General features: G+C 42.0%; 1 protein-coding gene across 3 annotated transcripts in view; it reads left to right on the plus strand.

Moving 5' to 3' along the window:
- Positions 1-16,438, plus strand: part of CSMD3 (CUB and Sushi multiple domains 3) — a 1,168,908-nt gene that overhangs the window by 715,483 nt on the left and 436,987 nt on the right. The window lies entirely within an intron of this gene.

Below are 16,438 nucleotides of genomic sequence, written 5' to 3' on the forward strand. Positions count from 1 at the left end.
CCTGGGGAAAAATTGGTGGGTGCTCCGTACCCACCGGCAGCTCCCCGTCCCCCCACCCCACCCCAGCTCGCCTCCACTCCACCTCCGCCTCCTCCCCTGAGCACGCCGCGTGCCTGCTTTCCCCCGTAGCTCCCAGCGGTTGCCGCCACGAAACAGTTGTTTCGCACGGCAAGTGCTGGGAGGGAGGGGGGAGGAGGGGGAATGCAGTGCACTCAGGGGAGGAGGCAGGGAGAGGATTTGGGGAGGGGTCCAACAGGAGCAGAGAGGAGGCGGAGTTGGGGCAGGGAATTTGGGGAAGGGGTTGGAATGGGGGCGGGGCCGGGGTGGAGTCGAGGGGGTGCTGCGGGGCAGCGGGGGGCGTGAGCACCCACCGGCACCATGAGAAGTTGGCGCCTATGTTCTCAAGTGTTTTCCTGTGTAGCTATTCTAACAGAATTTAGCCTTAAGCTTTAACAGTATAATATACTAAAACAAACAAAACAATGTAGACACTCTAGTCGAGTGGTGGGCTACCTGCGGCCTGTCAGGCTAATCCGCTGGCGGGCTGTGGGACAGTTTGTTTACATTGACTGTCTGCAGGCACGGCCGCCCGCAGCTCCCAGTGACTGCGGTTCACCATTCCCGGCCAATGGGAGCTGCGGGAAGCGCAGTTGGAAGCAAACTAAGGAATATTAGTGTTAATATATTTTTTAAAGCCCTAGTTATTTTAAATATACTTTTGTGTCATCTTGAGGACAATAAAATTTAAATTTACCTCTAAAATGTTTGTTGACTCTGGAACTTCAAGGAATTGATTTTAATTATTTAAGTTATTTATTTATTTTAAATAACACTGAAGCTCTAGGATAGATGAACTATAATGGAAATTGGAGAAAATGTAGATTTTTTTGGTAAACTGTTCACAGCTTTACTTATCACCTGTAAGGACTGTAGTAATAAATAGAGTTATTTGGTACTAAACACCAGATTTGGCCCCTAGTGATGCTTAAAATATAGCAATGTATTCTCCTGTTTCATCATGACAAAAAAATGCTAATAAATGTTAACTTTAATTCAACGTTACAATTAAGAATAAATGTTGCTCCATTTGATCTTCATTTACTTTAAAAAAATAGAGAACATCAACAAGAAATATTGTTGCAGCTAGAGCGAGTGCATATAATGTTTATATTGAAAACACACAGATGGCCCAAATTAATTAACAAACATGATTTTGCAGTATAGTGGGTAACACATCAGAAGAAGGTGGAAAAGAGATTATCCTGTTTTTGTTGATGGATTGCTAAAATAAAATTACATACGCTAGAAAGTATATTGCTGATAGTATGTACCTATGGCACCTGCCCTAGCTGTGGTGGTTGACAGGTTCCCTGACCTATCCTCAGTTTATTCAGGAGCAGTCCAGTAACAGAGCTCTTAAGTCATGGGTACTCCTCCATTTCTGAAGGAGATTATTGGGAACTCCCTCCTGAAGTATATCTTCCTGAGTACCTCACTGGCTGCCTTTAGAGCAGTAGTTCTCCACTAGGAGTCTGGGACCCCCTAGAGGGTCCGTGAGCAGGTTTAAGGAGTCCACCAAGTAGGGCCAGCATTAGACTCTCTGAGGCCCTCGGCAAAAAGTCGAAGCCTCACTGCATGGGGCTGAAGCCTAGGGCCCTGACCCCGCCACCTGGAGCTGAAGCCTAAGCCTGAGCAATGTGACTTCACAGGGGCTCCAGTGGCATGGGACCCCAGGCAGTTGCCCTGCTTACTACCCATTAACACCGGCTCTGGCTTTTCATAGAATCATAGAATATCAGGGTTGGAAGGGACCTCAGGAGGTCATCTAGTCCAACCCCCTGCTCAAAGCAGGACCAATCCCCAATTAAATCATCCCAGCCAGGGCTTTGTCAAGCCTGACCTTAAAAACTTCTAAGGAAGGAGATTCTACCACCTCCCTAGGTAACGCATTCCAGTGTTTCACCACCCTCCTAGTGAAAAAGTTTTTCCTAATATCCAACCTAAACCTCCCCCACTGCAACTTGAGACCATTACTCCTTGTCCTGTCCTCTTCTACCACTGAGAATAGTCTAGAACCATCCTCTCTGGAACCACCTCTCAGGTAGTTGAAAGCAGCTATCAAATCCCCCCTCATTCTTCTCTTCTGCAGACTAAACAATCCCAGTTCCCTCAGCCTCTCCTCGTAAGTCATGTGTTCCAGACCCCTAATCATTTTTGTTGCCCTTCGCTGGACTCTTTCCAATTTATCCACATCCTTCTTGTAGCGTGGGGCCCAAAACTGGACACAGTACTCCAGATGAGGCCTCACCAATGTCGAATAGAGGGGGATGATCACGTCCCTCGATCTGCTCGCTATGCCCCTACTTATACATCCCAAAATGCCATTGGCCTTCTTGGCAACAAGGGCACACTGCTGACTCATATCTAGCTTCTCGTCCACTGTCACGTCTAGGTCCTTTTCCACAGAACTGCTGCCTAGCCATTCGGTCCCTAGTCTGTAGCTGTGCATTGGGTTCTTCCGTCCTAAGTGCAGGACCCTGCACTTATCCTTATTGAACCTCATCAGATTTCTTTTGGCCCAATCCTCCAATTTGTCTAGGGCCCTCTGTATCCTATCCCTGCCCTCCAGCGTATCTACCACTCCTCCCAGTTTAGTATCATCCGCAAATTTGCTGAGAGTGCAATCCACACCATCCTCCAGATCATTAATGAAGATATTGAACAAAACCGGTCCCAGGACCGACCCCTGGGGCACTCCACTTGACACCGGCTGCCAACTAGACATGGAGCCATTGATCACTACCCGTTGAGCCCGACAATCTAGCCAACTTTCTACCCACCTTATAGTGCATTCATCCAGCCCATACTTCTTTAACTTGCTGACAAGAATACTGTGGGAGACCGTGTCAAAAGCTTTGCTAAAGTCAAGAAACAATACATCCACTGCTTTCTCTTCATCCACAGAACCAGTAATCTCATCATAGAAGGCGATTAGATTAGTCAGGCATGACCTTCCCTTGGTGAATCCATTCTGACTGTTCCTGATCACTTTCCTCTCATGTAAGTGCTTCAGGATTGATTCTTTGAGGACCTGCTCTATGATTTTTCCGGGGACTGAGATGAGGCTGACTGGCCTGTAGTTCCCAGGATCCTCCTTCTTCCCTTTTTTAAAGATTGGCACTACATTAGCCTTTTTCCAGTCATCTGGGACTTCCCCCGTTCACCACGAGTTTTCAAAGATAATGGCCTATGGCTCTGCAATCACAGCCGCCAATTCCTTCAGCACTCTCGGATGCAACTCGTCCGGCCCCATGGACTTGTGCACGTCCAGCTTTTCTAAATAGTCCCTAACCACCTCTTTCTCCACAGAGGGCTGGCCATCTATTCCCCATGTTGTGATGCCCAGTGCAGCAGTCTGGGAGCTGACCTTGTTAGTGAAGACAGAGGCAAAAAAAGCATGGAGTACATTAGCTTTTTCTACATCCTCCGTCACTAGGTTGCCTCCCTCATTCATTAAGGGGCCCACACTTTCCTTGGCGTTCTTCTTGTTGCCAACATACCTGAAGAAACCCTTCTTGTTACTTTTGACATCTCTTGCTAGCTGCAGCTCCAGGTACGATTTGGCCCTCCTGATTTCATTCCTACATGCCCGAGCCATATTTTTATACTCTTCCCTGGTCATATGTCCAACCTTCCACTTCTTGTAAGCTTCTTTTTTATGTTTAAGATCCACTAGGATTTCACCGTTAAGCCAAGCTGGTCGCCTGCCATATTTACTATTCTTTCGACTCATCGGGATGGTTTGTCCCTGTAACCTCTACAGGGATTCCTTGAAATACAGCCAGCTCTCCTGGACTCCTTTCCCCTTCATGTTAGTCCCCCAGGGGATCCTACCCATCCATTCCCTGAGGAAGTCGAAGTCTGCTTTCCTGAAGTCCAGGGTCCGTATCCTGCTGCTTACCTTTCTTCCCTGTGTCAGGATCCTGAACACAACCAACTCATGGTCACTGCCTCCCAGATTCCCGTCCACTTTTGCTTCCCCCACTAATTCTTCCCTGTTTGTGAGCAGCAGGTCAAGAAAAGCTCTCCCCCTAGTTGGCTCCTCTAGCACTTGCACCAGGAAATTGTCCCCTACGCTTTCCAAAAACTTCCTGGATTGTCTATGCACCACTGTATTGCTCTCCCAGCAGATATCAGGAACATTAAAGTCACCCATGAGAACCAGGGCGTGCGATCTAGTAGCTTCTGCGAGCTGCCGGAAAAAAGCCTCATCCACCTCATCCCCCTGGTCCGGTGGTCTATAGCAGACTCCCACCACTGCATCACTCTTGTTGCTCACACTTCTAAACTTAATCCAGAGACACTCAGGTTTTTCTGCAGTTTCATACCGGAGCTCTGAGCAGTCATACTGCTCCCTTACATACAGTGCTACTCCCCCACCTTTTCTGCCCTGCCTGTCCTTCCTGAACAGTTTATAACCATCCATGACAGTACTTCAGTCATGTGAGTTATCCCACCAAGTCTCTGTTATTCCAATCACATCATAATTCCTTGACATCACCAGGACCTCCAGTTCTCCCTGCTTGTTTCCAAGGCTTTGTGCATTCGTATATAAGCACTTGAGATAACCTGCTGATCGCCCCTCATTCTCAGTATGAGGCAGGAGCCCTCCCCTCACAGACATTCCTGCCTGTGCTTCCTCCCGGTATCCCGCTTTCCCACTTACCTCAGGGCTTTGGTCTCCTTCCCCCGGTGAACCTAGTTTAAAGCCCTCCTCACTAGGTTAGCCAGCATAAAATTTTATATGCATAAAAACAGTTATTGTGGCACAGCTGGGCTGTGGAGTTTTTATAGCATGTTGGGGGGACACAGAAAGAAAAAGGTTGAGAACCCCTGCTTCACAGTATGCTGCAAGGCCAGTCTTTTCTGGCTGATATGTCCATAATCATTTGAGGTCCACTCCATTGCCTTACCCCCTCAGACATTCTACTTTTTCCTCCCATTTCCTATCACATTTCTATCTTCTGAGAGTGGAGGACATTTGGTGTTGAAGTGGTTTGACTTGTGTGGCACTGGATTTATTTGGCTATTTGATCTAGCTGATGTTTAATAATTGGCTTTTTAAAATATATTTCCCTTTCTTTCACAGTGTGTGAAAGTCCCTTTATAAATAGGTTGTTAGGTTAAAGTTAAGCATATGATTAAATGTTTTGCTGGATTGGGGCCTAAATGCATTTCCATTTTCTTATTTTCATCCTATAACTCTTCCTTATGTCTCTGGAACTTCTTTCTCAATGTTCCTTGCAACCATTAATATTCATTTGCAGATAGTTTTTTCCTTCTCTTACATCTCATTTTAGGCAAGCTATGCATATTTATTCATCTTCTTTGTCATAAGTTGACCCTACTAACAAAGGTGTTTTTTTCTTTTGTAGAACACTGGTGCTTACCTCTATTTTTTCCTTATTTACTTCTCTTTCCCGCTGCACTATAAATTGTAGCTCGATAAATTATTTCTCCATCTGTGGCTGGTCTCTTCTTTGCTACCACCTGCCACTTACAGAATCTTTTATTAATTTACTTCTGTTTGTGGAAATGCTGAGTGCTATAAGTTAAAAGGTAGACACCAGGTTTATTCTCCCTAATACTATGACATTCACTCAGTATGAAGGGCTGTTGTTCTTGCTTACCTCTTCTATTCTGCGTTGTTTGTGAACATTCTGTATTAAAATACATATTTGTTCATTCTCTCTACTAAAAATTGCTGTTCTTTCTGTTATTTTTACCTCCACAGAGAGGCAAAATTACCTGCTTCTCCTCACATAAAGGCCCACTCTTCACCTTTGGCTCTTCTTTACTAGGTACATGATGGCAAAGGTGACATCTTTGATCTCTTTGATCTCTGTCTACTCTCTCCACAATCTGGGAGTGGACTTGAATTACATCAGAGTAGAACTAGTGTAACAGAGTGGAGAATCTGGTTCCAACAACTCACACACAGAGACCATAGTTTGTAAATTCTCAGTGGTAGTTTGAGACTATAACAAGCAAAATTTCAGACATGGGGATTTTGTCCTTAGAGGGATGTTAAACCAGTTTTGAAAGTCTGACCCCTCAGTCAGACCTAAATTAAAAAATGCAGAAAAAAGAGAAGCGAGAGCATCTAAAGAACAATGCTACCAGATTTCTCTCTCTTTAACTGGTCCTATAACCAGATGCAATAAGGCCCAGTGTCCCAGCCTAAAGGTGGGTAGAAAGGAAAAGATTTGCAGTCCATCTCCCTTTACCTTTCAGGGGTAAAGTATTAACCACCTAGCACCTTGTCATAAATATAAAGGGAAGGTAACCACCTTTCTGTGTACAGTGCTATAAAATCCCTCCTGGCCAGAGGCAAAACCCTTTCACCTGTAAAGGGTTAAGAAGCTAAGGTAACCTCGCTGGCACCTGACCCAAAATGACCAATGAGGGGACAAGATACTTTCAAATCTGGAGGGGGGTGGGGTGAGACAAATGGTTTTCTCTGTCTGTGTGATGCCTTTGCCGGGAACAGATTGAGGATGCAAGTCCTCCAACTCCTGTAAAGTTAGTAAGTAATCTAGCTAGAAAATGTGTTAGGTTTTCTTTGTGTTTTGGCTTGTGAAATTCGCTGTGCTGGAGGGAATGTATATTCTTGTTTTTGTGTCTTTTTGTAACTTAAGGTTTTGCCTAGAGGGATGCTCTATGTTCTGAATCTGATTACCCTGTAAAGTATTTACCATCCTGATTTTACAGAGGTGATTCTTTTACCTTTTTTCTTTCTAATAAAGTTCTGTTTCTTTTAAGAACCTGATTGATTTTTCATGGTTCTTAAGATCCAGGGGTTTGGGTCTGTGTTCACCTGTACCAATTGGTGAGGATATTATTATCAAGCCTTCCCCAGGAAAGGGGGTGTAGGGCTTGGGGGGATATTTTGGGGTATAGGACTCCAAGTGGTCCTTTCCCTGTTCTTTGTCTAAAACACTTGGTGGTGGCAGCGTTTTACCTAATCTAAGGGCAAAAACTTTGTGCCTTGGGGAAGTTGTAACCTAAGCTGGTAGAAATAAGCTTAGGGGGGTCTTTCATGCAGGTCCCCACAATTGTACCCTAGAGTTCAGAGTGGGGAAGGAACCTTGACACACCTGTTGCAAAGTTGAAGTGAAACCCAGAGCGAAGGGTTTCAGATCTGCCTGATGGTACATAGAAACATGGCAAACTTGTGAGGAACAGTTTCCAGCCCAGAGGTGATTGGCCCCACCCTTCCTCATGACAGCAATGATGTTGATGAACAAAACAAATGATAATTATATTCATAACAAACAAGACGAGTATATGAATTATCCAAAACACAAGAAGTGAAGCAACAAGAATCTTTGTCACTTAGAAACAGCAAATTTTTTTGAATAAAACGCTTACGAATGGCAAAAACAAAACAAAAACAAAAAATCCAAATCTCCACAGGGGACAACATCCTAAAAAAGTAATTTATTTTGTTGTAACAGAATTAATACAAGTCTGACATTTTACTTCATAGGTGATTTATTTTTCTGCAGCTATACTGAGAAAAAATGTTAATTTTATCCAGTGACTTCTGCTTTCCCTTTATTCCTTTTGTTTGTTTGTTTGTTTGTGTGTTTGTTTGTTTGTGGGTGTTCATTTTGAACAAAACATTATACCTACCTAAGCCATATGCTCTGATTCAGATGTTTGTATCACACATATGAAAAGAATAGCCACATTTTATTAGTGCATTATTTGTACACACACAATAAATAGCATAATTACAGAGAGAGCACCATTATTCCTTTTTGAAATAAGGACAGATAGAATCAATTACTGGGAGTACTTTCTGTGATCTCTCTCTCTCTCAATCCCCCTCTTCCTCTCTCTCTCAGCCTGGCTTATCTAGCATATTTGGTAATCGGAACAAAAGATTCTTTGAAGAATGTGCAAATACACCATTTATTTATTTATTATTTTAATCTCTGTTCTCTGAAAAAAGAATGAGACCAGTCATGTTTATGGGCCTTTGGCTGTTTGCCCTGTTATTAGGACTAGTGCACATCTTATGTTTCGGGATCTGTCAATTTGACTTTATTGTGCTAGAGATTTATCCCTTGATGCTTTTGTAAGCCATCTGTTAGCCTTCATATAGTCACACAGAGTGTCTGCTGGCATGTCACATATGTTTTGTTGTCACCTGTGTTCTCAAAACGTTTTTTTATGCACCCACTGTAATATACCTTGTTTGTTAGGCAGCTTGCTGTGTATACAGACTCTGCACACTTCCTAGCGTTTTGGTATTCATTTTTAGTGCACAAATATCTACAAGTGTAAAGATGCGTGGCACCAATTATCAGTGCTGTAAGAGAAGGGTGATTTCCCGCATAAACAATGGCAATTGCTGTATAATACAGGATGTCCAAAAAATCCCTTTTGATACCTGTGCCTTAGTGAGCTGGCATTCTATCTTGTAAATGTGTGAAACGCCATTTGAACACATGGATATGGATCTTGTCAGCTATTTGATTATGTGTTCTTGTTATTCTGAGAATATAGGATACATTTCTTGGCCATTGTGCTAAATTCCATTCCTTGTCGCTAGTACTTGCATATAAGATTAAGTATGTATGTCACTGGAATAATGTCAGAATCCTAAAATGCTGTAAAATAGCCAGGGAGGTCAGAATGGTTGTGTACTGTCATAGGGCATATCTGCCCTCTAACATCATGTGCTGGCTAATTGTGGTGGTTCAGGTGCTCCCTGCCTTAGTTTTCCCTCGTCCAGGTTTTCTCTCTCTCCCAGGAATTCACAACACTCAGCCCTTTGGCTGGGTTACTCTGAGTACAATCCCATTTTGATGTACCAAGAACAAACAAAACGTTCTTACACTCTACTTGGGGGTCTTGACTTTGATTGGCTGGTGCCCATATATAAACTTCCTGCTTCCTTTCTGGTCTTATCTGAGCAACAAGCCATTGCCTATAAGTTGCTGTGCGGACCCTGCTTATTTCTGTCTTTCCATCTGTCCCTGCCAGCTGCCTGGCTGCATCTTTCCCTTGGATTGGCTTTTCTGGCTTTGGACCTCTTGTGTGAAATCTGACCACAGATCTAGACTGCTCTTGACTTGCCTGACCTCTGGGCATTACATAGAAATGCACAGATTCACTCTCGGTTATATAGGGATGGGAGTGGTCAGGGAAATTTTCACTCTGGTTCCATCTTCAAAAGTGGCATTAGAATCTGTACTGAATCCAGTAGTCATCTGTCAGAGAGGCCTGAATGCTAGTTTAAACAGAAGTTTGGTCAATCAGTAACATTACTGATTCTTAATGCTTGTGGAATGCCAGTACAATATTTACAAAAATAAATAAATCTCAGCTTTAATTTAGCCAAACCACATATGAGAGCACACAATAAATGAACATTACCATAGCCTAATTATTACAAACAAATCTAATGATAGCAGGGTATCTAAAGAGGTTCAGAGTTTGGATGCTTACCCAGACTATCTGAACGGATGGAGGACGGCACAAGACCTCATGACATTCTGTTTCCACAGCAGTATCACTGCTCTTTGTCTCTGTTGCTCCTTTGCTTGCCTACTGTAGCATGTGACACTATTCAGAGCAGTGGAGGTATTACAAAAGAACTCAGAAGACCTTTAAAATGATACACAGGGTGGGACTGAATATAAATACTGCTGCTGGGATATACGTGCAAAAGACACCATAGCTGTGGTTTCTTTCACTGCCACTTGAGGTTTTACAGGGTAAAAGTAGAGTACTTATCCTGAAATTTAATAAAACTTATATTTATAAGTACTGCATGGCTGTGAAATATTCTAAACCTGTGTCAAGCTTCTTTTCAATTCTTGTCCTATCCTCCAAAGTGCTAGCAGCCCCTCCGAACTTGATGCCAACCATAGATTTTATAAGCATACTCTCTACTCCATTATCTAAGTCATTAATGAAAATATTGAATATTACCAGACCCAGGACAGATCCTTGTAGGATCCCATAGATAGGATCCAAGTTTGACAGGGAACCCTTAATAAAATTGTTTAAACAATCAATTTGTCCTAGAGGATAATATGGTAGTAAGTAATAGCAAATATGGATTTTTCAAGAACAAACCATGCCAAACCAACTTAATTTCCTTCTATGATGGGATTACTGGCCTACTGGATAGGAAGAAAGATGTAGATATGATCTATCTTGATCTTAGTAAGGACTTTTACACAGTCTGATGTCATATTTGTGTGAGCAAACTAGAGAAATATGGCCCAGATGACATTATTGTTAAGTGGGTACATAACTGCTCGAAAGACCACACTAAAAGATCAGTTATCAATGGTTTGCTGTTGAACTGGGAGGGTGTATATAGTGGGGTCCCAGAGGGGCCTGGTCTGGTTCTAGTACTATTCAATATTTTCATTAATGATTTGGATAATGGAGTAGAGAGTATGATCATAAAATGTGTGGATGATGCCAAGCGGAGAAGGGTTACTTGTAATGTGTGAGGATGGGATTAGAATTTAAAATTACCTTGACAAATTGAAGAATTAGTATGAATTCAACAAGATAAAATTTGATAAAGTGCAAAGTACTTAAGAATGAAAAATCAAATGTACAACTATAAAATGGGGAATAATTGGCTGAGCAATCATACACTATAAACCTTAGATCCTTGTCAGCAGTGTCACAAATTGAATATGAACCAACAATGTGATGCAGTTGTGAAAAAGGCAAATATCATTCTGGGGTGTATTAACAAGAGTGTTGTAGGTAAGATATGGAAGATAATTGTCCCACTCTATTCAGCGCTGGTGAGACCTCAGCTGAAGTGTTTTTCCCAGGTCTGTGTGCTACACTTTAAGAAAGATATGTACAAATTGGAGAGAGTCTGGAGGATAGCCTCAAAAATGATAAAAGGTTTCCTCCCATGAGGAAAGGTGTTTTTTGTTTGTTTTTTTTAAAGTGGGATATTTAGTTGTGAAAAAAGAAAAGTTAGGGGGACCTGATAAGTCTTCAAATATGTTGGTTGATGCTATAAAGAGTTCGGTGATTAATTGTGCTCCATGTCCACTGAAGTTAGGAGAAAAAATAATTGGCTTAATCTGCAGCAAGAGAGATTTAGGTTAGATATTAGGAAACACTGTCTAACTATAAGGATAGTTAAGCTCTGGAATGGGCTTCCAAGATGATGTGGAATCTCCATCATTGGATGTTTTTAAGAACAGGTTAGACAAACACCTGTGAGAGATGGTTTGGGCATACTTGGTGCCTCCTGTTAAGGTCCCTTCCAAACATACATTTCTATGATTCTGTTTACCTTTTATGTTCCATGCTAGCTATAGCTCACTTTGTTCCTTAACCTTTCTGATTTATCCCTTCATGCTTGTGCTATTCTTTTGTACTCCTCCTTAGCAATTGGTTCATGTTTCCATTTTTTTGAAGGATTCCTCTTTGATTTATCAGGCCATTAAATAGCTCTTGATGGAGCCATATTGGCCTCTTACTGTTCTTTCCATCTTTCCTCCTTATTGAAGTAGTTTGCTGTTGTGCCTTTAATATTGTCTCTTTGAGAAACTGTAGGCTCTCCTGAACCCCTTTTTTCTTTAGATTTTCTTTCCATGTGACCTTACCTAACAGTTCTCCAACTTTGTTCAAGTCTGGGGTATGTTTTGGCTTGTTCTGCTGTTTTTATTTTTTTCCTCTGAATCACAAAATCTAGCGTTTCATGATCACTTTCACTCAAATAGCCATTTACCTTCAGATTCACAACCAATTCCTTCTTGTTAGTTGGACTCGAATCTGAAATCATTGTCCCCCTGATTACTTCTTCTGCCCTCTGAAACAAGAAGTTGTCTCTAATACATTCCAAGAACTTACTGGAAATTTTGTATTTTGCTATGTTACTTTTCCAGCAGATGTCTGGGTAGTTAATGTCCCCCATTACTACCAGATCTTGAGTTTTGGATATTTCTGTTTGTTCTAGAAGTACCTTATCCACCTTCTCTTCCAGATTTGGTGTTCTATAGTAGATTGCTGCCATGGCTTTGCTCCTGTTTCTCTCACCCTACCCCTGCATTTTATTTTCACCCAGAGACTTTCAACTGGTTTGCTTCTCACACCTTTCCGAAACTCAAATCTATATGTTCTTCATGTATAATGCAACACCTCCTCCCTTTTTTCCTGCCTGTCCTTCCTGAATTAGCTGTAGCCCTCTATACCAGTATTTGAATCATGAGATTTATCTCACCAAGTCTCTGTGATGCTAATTAAGTCATAATTCAACTTGTGTACTGTGATGTTCAGTTCTTCCTGTTTATTTCCATTTGCTTTGTGTTTTTGTATAGACACCTTAGAAGTTGAGCAGGTTCCCTCACTGTATTCCAGCTTGGTGCTCCTATGACCCTATTGTAATTTACCATTTCTCCTCTCCCCACCCCCACCCACTTCTAGTCCACTATCTAGGTCACCTCTTTGTACACCCACTTGTGAGCTTTTGTCATCTGCCCCCTTTTAACCTAGTTTAAAGCTCTGCTCAATAGGTTGGCAAGTCAGTATGCAGAGTCATCTCCCCTTCTTGGTTAGGTGGATGCTATCTCTTGGCAACAATCCTCCTTTCCTGAACATGGTTGGTATCCCTGTTGATACTATCGGCACAGCCATGCATTCATTTGCAGGATGCACATGCCCTAGCCCTGAACCTTATGCTCAACAAGGGGGATGGATGAGAATATAACCTGCACCCCGGACTCCTTCACCCTCAGTCCTAGAGCCCTCTAGTCACTGCTGATCTGCTGAGAGCCATACCTGGCAGTATCATGAATGCCCACAAGGATGATTAGCATTGAGTAGTAGACAGAGGGATACATGAGCCTTTGCAATCTTTCTGTAATGTCTCAGATGCGGGCTCCAAGCAGTCATCATACCTCCCTGGACATCATGTCAGGTCAGAAGATGGATGCCTCTTTCACCCTCAGAAGGGACTCCCTGACAACCACCACACAATATCTCCTGTTCATGACTCTCCTTGCCTCAGGGGCAGGTATCTCCTCCTCCCCATCCATTAGGGTCCTCTTCTGCTGTTTCCAGGACAGCATACTGAATCTTGGCCCCAATGGATGGGGTACCTGGGTGCAGGGTGGAGCACTGTGTACAGCCTGAGATGGCCAGCAGCCAGTCTGTTCCTTGCAGAGTTGTGGTTCTCCTTCCCCTGTGGTGTTTCTGTAGTGAATTAGCACCATCCTGGATGTCTCCATGTCAATGAAGTCCTGGTGCTCCGGAATATTATGTAGATGAGCCACCTCTTCTTGCAGCTCTCTCACCTGCTTCCTGAGGGAGTCCACCAACAAACACTTCTCACATCAACCTGTTCCCCCTGCTGACCTTTCTTTGGCAGGGACATGCAAGCCAGATTCCCAGCAAGTCAAGAAGCCTGTGCGATGCCTGTTTGGCCAGGGTCCCACAAGTGCAATCAGAGGAGAGCTAGTAGTGGTGGTGTTATGTGCCATGTGTCTCCTATTGTGGGTTCTTAGAGTATCTATAAGTTAAGGAGAAAACAAACAAACAAGCAAGCAAACAAAATAACTTGTACCTCCCTACCTTTCTGTTCAGGGGAACTCAGCTTTGTCTCTCAGCTGCTTTTGTATCACCAGTCACTGCTGTTAGTAATTTTAGAAGGCTTTAGAAATTTTACATTATTTGCTGTGGTACTGTCATGTACAATAAAAAAGTCCCTGTTATAGTTCACCAAATACATTAATAGAGCAATTGCCGAAGCCAAGTCCTGAATCTATATAGACACTATGACCTGTGGGTACAGAGGCAAGCTGATGTTTGTAATCATTTTTGTAGGGTTTAAAAATAGACCACAGTGATCTTCCACCTTTGTGCAACCAGTGGCCTGTGCTCCCAATGCCATGCTGGAGCCTCCACTTTTATTTGACAAATAAAATTTGCAGATTTTTAAAATATTGTGCGCAGAATTTTAATTTTTTTTGGTGCAGAATGCCCTCAGAAGTGCAGCATGCAGCTTTAAAGCATGGTTGAGGTTCAGAGGCGGGAAACTCTGTAAGAAGTGGGGAGAGGAGTGGAACCCTTTTGTGAAGGTACTTTGGGAAAAAAAGAGGGGAAAACTAGAGCAGTCAGACCAACTAAGTTTTTCAAGAAATCATTCCAAGTTATTCCCAAACTATTTATGAAAATTGTATTTTAACTACAAGAGCTGTGAATGAGCCCAATGCTTGCCTTTGTGGATTGTTCCACTGTGATGTAAAATGTATCGGAGGTGGAATTCCATTATGAGTGTGCTACAAGTTGATGGGTACATAATTAGAAGTGACTGGTCAGGTGTTTGTGGAAATATGAAAAATGATAAAAGCTGAGCCTAGCTGGAGCCTACTGGCCTTTGCTGATTTTTTGAGCCAAGCACCCAAATTGCATCACCAAAATAGAGAATGAGTCTAGCTGATCTAAGTGTAGCAGCAGCAGCAACAAAACAAAAGCACATCAACAAAACACCTGAACTTTGAAACATCTCAGTGCATGAACCTAAATCTGACACCTGAATACTGCTGAGTTCAGGCAAATTTTGGCTCCAGTCCCCCAAATTCTATTGCTTCTATAGACGACCAATACAGCTCCTCCCAGTCTACCTAAAACAATCTGGACCTCAATGCTTCTCATTGCAACATCAGCACAAAACCCATGGATTTGGCATATCATCACTCCTATGCCATTTTTCTTACCATATTAAAGCCCAGAATTTGCAACAGAAATACACAAAAATGTGGTGTTGAATACTGTTTTACTATTCCATCTAACAGAAACCACTGTTGAAGCCAGCGCTGCTTATTCTGAAAGGACACTTACTGAGAGTTTGATTATTTGAGGCTGATAAGGGAGTTTTGTGTTAATTAATTTGGAAAAGCGACTAATGTTAATTAATAATTGCAATAAACTTTTCTGAAGTATTCTATGTTAGTTAATGAAACCTAGTGACAAGGAGTCAGTTGGCTGTTTTTAAAGGTCCTGGGACTAGCAAAGGAAAAAAAAAACACTTTGGATATCAAATATAATAAGGCTGAGAACAATGAAAGGGTAATTACTTTTAATTTTCAAACTAAAATAGCCCATGTAAATGGCTTTTAAAAAATTGCAGTGTTTTTTAGAGAATTTTGTACACGCCAATAATGAGAAATAACTGTTCATAGTATCAAGCACTGTACAGAGCAATATTCTTGAGGAAAAAATATATTATTTTCTAAAATCTATAATGCCTCATCCCCATTAAAATGTGTGCAATGGGTTCCTTTCTAGACTCATTCTAAACCTTAATGTGAGGGTAATCTCCAGCTCCGAATAACAAATGTGGGTGTAGGGGAGAGAGAAGAAATTGCAGTTTAGCTGTCCTAGTCAGGTAACCAGTGAAAATAGAAACTTCAAAAAATCTGGTTACTAGTCACTGTAATCTTGATAAAGTTGGTAACTATCCTATAAAATTACCTATTCTGAAATTGGCAACCACCATTAACGTCTGTAGTAATAGACACACATTTTGTATTCAAAGGGAAGAAAGAAAGAGATTCACATATGCTTATGTATTATCTGCCACTGATCCTTCAATAGCGAGTGGCGCTGCACATTTATTTGTACCTTCCCAAGGTTCAAACTATAGTTTAGCAGATTTAGATTAAATCTCAGAAAAAAAATTCCTAACTGTAAGAACAGTAGGGCAATGGAACAAAATGCCTAGGGAACTCATGGAATCTCCTTTACTGTAGGTTTTCAAAAAGGTGTCTGGATCACCATTTGTCTTGGATGGTTTAGCCACAACGAATCTTGCATCTTCGCAGGAGGTTAGACTAGATGACACTAACGGTCCCTTCTAACCCTATGGTTTTATGATACTAGGCTTTGATGGTCATTATGAATGGGCCACTAGACCGTTTGGTGACCTCTTTATCTAGAGGTCTGCCCTTAACTTGATGTAGGTTTGTGACTTCCATAAAATCTGGTGCATTTGTCCCCGAGTGGGCCTCATCCAGCTTTTGTTGAAATCTAAGGAAAGATTTATATTAAAGTCTGTATAAGTTAAATTCAGCTCTTGTAGAGGCAAAAAGAAGGGGGGGGAAATTGGCTGGCAGGAGCTATAGGAATAGGAATATGTGCATTCCTTCATCTCACCTGACCTTGACCAGAGTATGTGCTCACAGTCTCTCACCACCATCAGATAGAAACTTCAGAATAAGGAATTGTGAGATGTTCACCCTTTTGTTCGCTTTGGGCTGTCATTTCTCTCCTTAAGATTTACAATAATGTGTGTCACTGCTCACTATGATTCTGAAAATGTAAACTATTTATTTATAAGGAGAATACATTTTTCATAAGGAATTATCAGAAAACAATTGGT

This window comes from Eretmochelys imbricata, chromosome 2 (genome assembly GCF_965152235.1).
Source record: "Eretmochelys imbricata isolate rEreImb1 chromosome 2, rEreImb1.hap1, whole genome shotgun sequence".
In the NCBI taxonomy this organism is placed as follows: domain Eukaryota; kingdom Metazoa; phylum Chordata; order Testudines; family Cheloniidae; genus Eretmochelys; species Eretmochelys imbricata.